The sequence below is a fragment of the Petaurus breviceps genome, unplaced genomic scaffold (genome assembly GCF_028583685.1).
Source record: "Petaurus breviceps papuanus isolate PSGF00001 unplaced genomic scaffold, PetGlider_PUasm1.0 90925, whole genome shotgun sequence".
Taxonomy (NCBI): domain Eukaryota; kingdom Metazoa; phylum Chordata; class Mammalia; order Diprotodontia; family Petauridae; genus Petaurus; species Petaurus breviceps.
In genome coordinates this window covers 23,767,125-23,775,549 of record NW_027187380.1, presented here as the reverse complement: position 1 = coordinate 23,775,549, position 8,425 = coordinate 23,767,125, and the positions used below count along the sequence as shown (strand labels likewise).

The 8,425-nt window shown below is 41.8% G+C and overlaps 1 pseudogene; it reads left to right on the top strand.

Moving 5' to 3' along the window:
• Nucleotides 1-5,050: 5,050 nt before the first annotated feature.
• Nucleotides 5,051-6,276, top strand: LOC138152295 (phosphatidylethanolamine-binding protein 1 pseudogene; annotated as a pseudogene).
• The last annotated feature ends 2,149 nt before the right edge of the window (nt 6,277-8,425 follow it).

Here is an 8,425-nt window from a genome sequence, read left to right as displayed (position 1 = left end):
CCAATTGCCCTGCCTTCCCCCCTTCAAAAAGAAAAAAAAAGGAAATCAGATAAGCAAATATGAAGACAGAAGAGTACAGTTAGAGTGGTGTCAGAGACTCCCCTTAGACATGTCTACCCATTCCAGGGCTGTGGGAAATAAGCTTTGATGGGACAGACTAGGTTTTTTCCAAGTCTCCTGGTTAGTGACATACTTTCCCAGAGACTCTCTCTTATTCATTGCTGGCAAAATTCTCTCCAGAGTCCTCCTAAATAGGCTGATCCTTCACCTGGAAGATAGTCATCTGCCTGAGAGCCAGTGTGGCTTTGGAAAAGGCCAAGGAATGGTCAATATGGTGTTTGCTGCTCAACAACTCCAGAAGAAATGTCAATAGTAGAACATAGGTTTATACAGAACAGTTGTCCATCTAACAAAGGCTTTTGATATTGTTTGTCCTGAGAGCTTGTGGAAATTTTTAGCAAAATTTGGTTGTCCCAAAAAGTTAGTCAGTATTGCATGTTGGTTTCATGACAGCACTCCTGCCTGGGTTCTGAATAATGGACAATGCTCTTGATCTTTCCCAGTTACCAGTAGAGTAAAGCAGGGCTATGTATGTGCTCCCATGCTTTTCAGCATATTTCAGCACTATTTCTGGATGCCTCAATGAGGATGAAAACAGCATCAACATCATCTATGGCACTGGTGGTAAATTATTTAATTTGAAAAGGCTACAAGCCAAGACTAAAGTGGAGGTACAGTTGGTGTGTGACTTTTTGTTTACAGGTGATTATGCACTCAATGCAGCCTCTGAGACTGAGAAGCAACAAAGTATGGATATCTTCTCTGCTGCTTGTGCTAATTTGGGCCTAACAATTAACACCAAGAAATCAGGTCCTCCACCAGCCTTCACTACCACATTATCTATATGTGGAAACATGAGTTAGAGCAAATGATGAAATTTTGAATGCTGTGGATAAATAAGTTCTCTTACCTTGGCAAAATATTTTACAGAGATGTACACATATGTAAAGCCAAGCATGAGCAGTTTTCCAGAGGACTGCTGCTATGAACAGCTTTTAAGATTCTGATTACATAGTATAGCAAACTCTCTATTCAGCAGTAAATTAAAGCAAAACATTCACAGAAAATCAAAATACAGTATTTACCATGTCACAACTCAATAACTTATCACTAAAATGGCCACATAATTTTCAACAAAGTGGAAACATAGTTTAAAACAAAATACAATCATTTAGTAATTCAATCATTTAGTAACTCAATCATTCTCAAGTACAAAAGTCAAAGTCCTCCACTGATGGGGTGCAATTAAGTTACAATTTCATCAGTCACTACTCAGTACCCTATTTCATCAGTCACTACTCAGACAATTTCATCAGTCTCTACTCAGTACCCACAGAGAGGTCTTTTCATCTTGACTCGAGGCAGGCTTTCAGGTTTCATGGTTCCTCTTCCATGGTCCTAGCTCCTGCCCAAATCTAGGCAACTGCCACCTGAGTTCAAAGGCAGACAGCTCCTAATTCCCTGTCTAGCTCTCTGTGCAGTTCCTGCTCTACATTGGAGCTCACAGTGTCCAGTCCACCTCAAGTCCTTCACAGTTTCTGTTCCTGGGAAGAGAAAACTTAACAGAGCCACAATAATATCTACACACATCAAGCTTAGCAGAATTACAACAGTATTCACACACAATCAGCACTATCATCTCAATTCACTTTCTGCCTGTGAAATCAGCATAGACCCAAAACAAACAGATGAAGTGCCAACACCACAGTCATGCTTCCTCTGGCAGTTCAGCTGGCCCTCGGAAGTCTTCAGCAGCTCTGGCTGGCCCTTAGAAGCTTCCAGCAGGAGTATGGCTGGCTCTCAGAAGAAGCTCCGCCACCACAAGTTCTGTTCTCAAAATCAAAATTACTTTCTCCAGCTCCATTCTCAAAGTCAAAATCACTTTATCCAGCCTCCATGTGGCTTGCTCCAAGAAATTCTTTCTCAGTTCTCAATTCTCATTTCTCTTTTCAATTCTTCTCAATTCTCAGTTCAGTCTTCAGTCCAGCAGTAGCAGCCTAGCCTCCAGATGCTCACTGAGAGAAATTCTGTCTCTCTTTCTCTCTCAGGCAGTAGCTGCTTTGCCTCCATAATGCATGCCCCAAGAAGTTCTGACTCTCCCAGCTGGGGCTTTTCCTTATATATGGTATTAGCTCCTTCCTGTTCAGCCCCTTCCTGTTATATCACCAATAGGGGTTTATACCTTCTGTTTCTTTAACAGAGATGTTTTATAATTAGCTTGACACCTGTGTGACCTTGGGCAAGTCACTTAATCCCAATTGCCCTATCTTCCCCCCTCCAAAAAAATAAAAGCAAAAAAAAAAAAGGTTTCTTTGGGTGGGTAGGTGGCACAGTGAGTAAGGTGCCGGCCCCGGAGTCAGTAGGACCCGAGTTCAGTTCTGGCCTCAGACACTTAATACACACACACACACACACACACACACACACACACACACACACAAACTAGCCATGTAACCTTGGGCAAGTTACTTAACCCTAGTTGCCCTCCAAAAGGCAAAATAAAATAAAATAAATTAGCTTGACACTAAGTGCTAAGTACCTGTTAGCTTGTCAATACAAAGGGATCTTCAAATTTTATTACTATTACAATATAGATGATAAGGTTGACACATGTATTGCCAGAGACTTGCTCAATGTTTGGAAGGCTCCAAAGGAAAGTATGGGAGAGAAGAGGCATTAGATTACCTACCAAACTGAAGGTCTACAGAGCTGTTGTGTTGACCTCATTGCTATATGCCTATGAAACATAGACAGCACACCAGTGCCATGCCAGGAAACTAAATTTCTTCCATTTAAGTTGTCTTGGGAAGATTCTGAAGATCATCTGACTAGATAAGATACCAGACATGGAGAGCCTTTCTGAGCTGAACTACCAAACATTCAAACTCTACTGCAAAGAGCACAACTCTGATGGGTTGGCCACATTGTTCAAATGCCAAAAGTACATTTGCTTATAAGACTATTTTACAGAGAACTCACATGAGGTAAGTGCTCACATGGAGGTCAGAGGAAATGATACAAGGACACTCTCAAGGTCTCTCTGAAGAACTTTGGAATGTATTGTGAAACATGGGAGACACTGGCACAGGACCACCCAACATGGCATGCCAGCATCAAAGAAAGTGCTGTACTCTATGAGCAAAGCAGAATTGCAATAACTCAAAAGACATGTTAGGTGCACAAATTTGGAGACATCTCCACTCCAAATCTTTATATGGACTACTTGTGCCCAACTTATGGTAGAGTCTTCTAAGCTTGTATTGGTCAGTACACACTGCACCCTAACCCCAACTTAGTCTTGTTATTTTGATCCTCTTTGAGAATGAAGGACAATAACCAAGCAACACTCCCCCACTTCTCATCCTTTCAATCTCCTGCCCTAGAAATCCAGAGGCAGTGGAAAATAATGGGAAAAGGGCTGGACTTAGAATCAGAAAATTTGCCTTCTAATCCTTCCTTCAGTGCCTGAGGCTTCCTCACCCTGGAACATCCATTCTCTATGTCATTTTCCTATTGGTGAGTTCCTCCCAGGACCTCCATTTTGGGGAGGGGACCAAGCCAACCCTTCATTTCCCCCTCTTCCCCCTTTGCTTCTAATTTTCTGGACTCTGCCTGTGATATCTCCCTTTTTTGCGTGGTCTATCTTCCATTAGAAATTAAGCTCCTTATTATGCTCAAAGAGATATAAACCTCTATGTACCCTTTAACACAGCAATACCAATTCTGTCTGTATCCCAAAGAGATCATAAAAATGGGAAAATGACCTATATGTACAAAAAATATTTATAACAGCTCTTTTTGTGGTGGCAAAGAATTGGAAATTGAAGGGATGTCCATCAATTGGGGGATGGCTGAGCAAGTTGTGGTATATGAATGTAATGGAATTCTATTGTGCTATAAGAAACGATGAGCAAGCAGACTTCAGAAAACCCTGGAAAGACTTATATGAACTGATGCTGAGTGAAATGAACAGAACCAGGAGAACATTGTACACGGTAAGAATCACATTATGTGATGATTAACTTTTATAGTCTTAGCTCTTCTCAGCAATGTAAAGAACTAATACAACTTCAAAAGACAATGGAAAATGCTATCCACATCCAAGAGAAAGAATTTTGGAGTCTGAATGCAGATGGAAGCATACTATTTGCTCTCTTTTTGTCGTTGTTGTCATTGTTTTGATTCTTCTTTCTTGTGATTCTTCCCATTCATTCTAATTCTTCTTTACATCATGACTAATGTGAAAATATGTTTAATATGGATGCACAAGAGCCTATATCAAATTGCACATGCTGTCTTGGGGAGCAGGGAGAAAAAAGAGGGGGAGAAAACTTTTTTGCATTTAGGACAGTGCCTGGCACATAGTTAGCACTTAAATCCACATTGTCTTTCCTTATCTCAGATCCTTGATAGTTATACATCCATGAACAAATTGTTTCATCTTTCAGTTTTCTCAACTGAAAAATGGGAATGATACTGTTTGTATCCTTGTAAGGAAAGTACTACATAAATATGAATTGTTATTTTCACTTTTATATCTCCAGGTATTAGAATGTCTTGCACATATGCTCAATCGATACTTCTTGAATTGAGTCAAAAGATATGAGTTCGAAGTTCTACCATTTATTACCTTTGGAACCTTTTCACCTCTCTGGGCCTCAGTTTTTTCATCTTAAATAGAAGTTGTATTTTAAATTATTATGAGTTTTAAGAGAGGTTTATTGGAGATAATAGAATTTAAAGGTGTGAACCAAATAGTATGAATTTGGAAAATCATGGTAGATAGTAAATAGATATATCATGGACTAGCAAGTCTTTCAGGGCAACTCAAGTTCATGTAGATGACCCTTTACTCTTTCTACCTATTGTTCCATCCATTGGAGAAGAGAACAGTGACCCAAGAACTCCATAAACTCTATCTAGTTGTACTAAGGTTATTTTGGTCAACTTGTGTTGGGGAAGGTTATAAGATCACGTAATCACAAATTCTGCCGTTGTCTGTTGGAGCCGCGGGTGCCTTCATAGCCCCCTACTGTGCACCATGCCGGTGGACCTGAGCCTGTGGACCGGACCCTTGAGCCTGCGGGAGGTGGAGGAGAAGCCGCAGCATCCGCTCAGCATCAAGTACTCGGACTGCGAGATCCTCGAGCTGGGTCAAGGGCTGACGCCCACTCAGGTGAAGGGCCGTCCAGTCAGCTTTGGGTGGCAGGGCTGCGACCCCTCGAAGCTGTACACGCTGGTCCTCACAGACCCGGATGCTCCCAGCAGGAAGGACCCCAAGTTTCGGGAGTGGCACCACTTCCTGGTTGTCAACATGAAAGGCAATGATATCAGCAGCGGCAGTGTCCTCTCTGATTACGTGGGCTCCGTCCCACCCAAGGGAACAGGTCTTCATCGCTATGTGTGGCTGGTTTATGAGCAGAATGGGCCACTCAAATGTGATGAACGTGTCCTGAGCAACCGTTCCGGGGACCACCGGGACAAATTCAAGGTGGCTAACTTCCGTGGCAAGTACAAGCTTGGGCCCCCTGTCGCTGGCACGTGCTACCAGGCCAAGTGGGATGATTATGTGCCCCGGCTGTATGAGCAGCTGGCAGGGAAGTAGGCCCTGTCATCGCCTGACCCTCCCCAAGCAGTGGCATCTTGTGGGTGATGGGAGTGGATGCCCCTCCCCCTTGTTCCCCAGGCACCAGCTGGCACGGAGTCTTTTCCTTCTGATGGGGTGGGTGGGGGGCCTGGGTGGAGGATGTGGGTGCTGGCCTTCAGTGGCTGGCTTGGTGGGTGGGGGGAGGGGATTGAGACGTTAGTAAAAGTCGTTATGTGATTTGATAATCTGTAAAGATACTGATAGCTGAGCAGAGGTGGAACATTGTAGAGATTCCTCTACCTTCGCTAAATCTTTGTGCATCCTGTCCCTGGTGTCACATCCTTTCCTTCAGATAGATTAGTGGGTAGAAACTGAATTTGGAGGCTCCAAGATCCTGTTTCATGGAAAGTTTTCTCTCCCAAGAGAACCAGATCAGGGGGGCTTCCTCATTTAAAAGTGTGCATGTCGGGGTGAGCCCACACTTTTGGGTTAGAGATGTTTGCTGTGCTCATATTTTGATGTTAAATCTGTCTTTGTTGGAAGAGAAGCAGGACCTGACTTACCAACATTTGTGTTTAATTCTGCTGTTTGCTTATTGTTGAATTTAAAAAATGGAATAATCAAAAAAAAAAAAAGATCACGTAATCACAAAGTGTTAGAACTGAGGGGGACCTCAGAAATCCTCTCTACCCTGCACTTGCTTTACAGATGAGGAAAGTAAGAGCAGTAGAGATTAATGGCTTTTCCAAAGGCCCAGCCAGCTTCAAACCCAGGTTCTCTGTCTCAAAGGAAGCACTTTTCCCACTAGGTCAGGATGACTCTGATAACATTTAAATCAGGTCTTATGATCCCCAAGCCTAGAACCTTTTCCATTAGACTACTTCATCGTTGACCAAAACCAACCAACTCTCCTGTTTTTATATGATCCTTGGGCTAAAAATGTTTTTTTAATAATTTAAAATACAACTCTTTAAATAAAGTTTAATTTAATTCCATAAACATTTATTAAACACTTGCTATATACCAGGACCTGTACTAAGCACTGTGAAAATAAATAAGAAAAAGAGACAGTCCCTGTTTGCAGTGAGTTTATAATCTAATGGGGGAAGACAACACACAAAAAGAAAGGGGAGGGAAGGGAGAAAGCACCATGGAGATGAAGTCAAGGAGAGCTGCTGATGGAAACTGGAGTTACCTTGTGAGTCCTCTATAAAGGAATGCTTTGGGAGGAGTTTAAAACTTATTTAAAAATTTAAAGCTCAAATTAAACTTTGTCTTATGGGCCGTAGTAGGCCAACCCCTGGTCTAGAGTATATATAGCTGAATTCTACATAGTTTAATGGCCTGCAAAGTGCTTTATATGAACTATTTCAACTGATTCTCCCCCAAAGCCCTGTAAGATAAGTGCAATCATTACCCCCATTTTATAGTTATGGAAGTTGATGGTGTCAAGAGCTCCCACAACTTTATCATGGTTCCAAAACTAATAAATACTAGAGGTGGGATTTAAATCCAGGCTTCTGATTCTGAGCCCAGCATGTCTCCCACTAGGAGGAGACCACGTTACAATTTCATTTTAATAGGAGAACCTCATTTCAGAAGAGAGTCTTCTGAAATAAATGTATCTGATTCTTTAATTAAGTCAAAGGGTCAAGCCAGGGGATGCCAGAAGCTTTATAGGTTGCCAATAGACATAACAAGATTCCTGCGCAGAAGAATGAGACATTGGGGCTGGGTGCTGCTGGAGGGTGGGGTTGGAGATAGAAGATTGGGTTTTGAATCCTGGCTTTGTTGCTTGCAACATGTGTAACCTTTTTTTTTTCTTTGAGACTATTTGGGCTAAGCGATTTGCCCAGGCTCACACAGCTAGTAAATATCTGAGTTCAAATTTGAACTCAGGCACTCCTGACTCTGGGGCCAGTGCTCTACCCACTGTGCTACCTAGCTATCCCTACTTGTGTCTTCTTGAGCAGGTTGTTTTAACTCTTTAGGCTTCCATTTTCTTATGAAGGGGTGCTGCTCAATGACCCCTAAATTGCTTGCTACCTTTAATCTTATGACCAGTAATCTGTCTTTTGTAAATATTTTTAAAGTGTGTTTCTTTAAAGAAGAGTGTTTACTGTGTCACCTAGGGGTGTGTTGAAGCCAGCTCAAGGCTTGACAATCATTCAATTTTCAGTGTAAGCATTTACAACTTGATACAAATCAGGACTTGATTTATTATTTTATTGACTGATTAGATTTAATAAAGTTATGGAGAAAATGGTAATAATGCAGATTAAATTTAAAAGTGTGTCCTGCTTACAGATATTTACCAACTCAGTTCTGTTTTCACCTCGCTTTTACTATCAGGAGACCCACTTTGCACTTTCCCGGTTTCTTTCTTTTATTAATTCATCTTGTTATTCCCATCTGGGATGTCTTACCTTCACCTCAACCTATTAAAATTCTGATGAACCTGCAGGGCTTGAATCCAATCCCACCTTCTCCATAAAACCTTCCCTGAACCATCCCATCTATAGTGATTACTTCATTCTCTTAACTCTTATTACACTTATCATTCATCCTTTACTTAGCATAGTGAAATCCTAGAGTTAAAAGAGACCTTGTAGGGCAGCCAGGTTGCTCAGCGAGTAAGAGCACTGGCTCCAGTGTTGGGATGACTTGGGTATCAAATCCAGGCTCAGATACTTAGCACCATATAACTGGCTGTGTAACCTTGAGCAAGTTACTTAACCCTGATTGCTTAAAAAAAGAGAGAGAGAGACCTTGGAAACC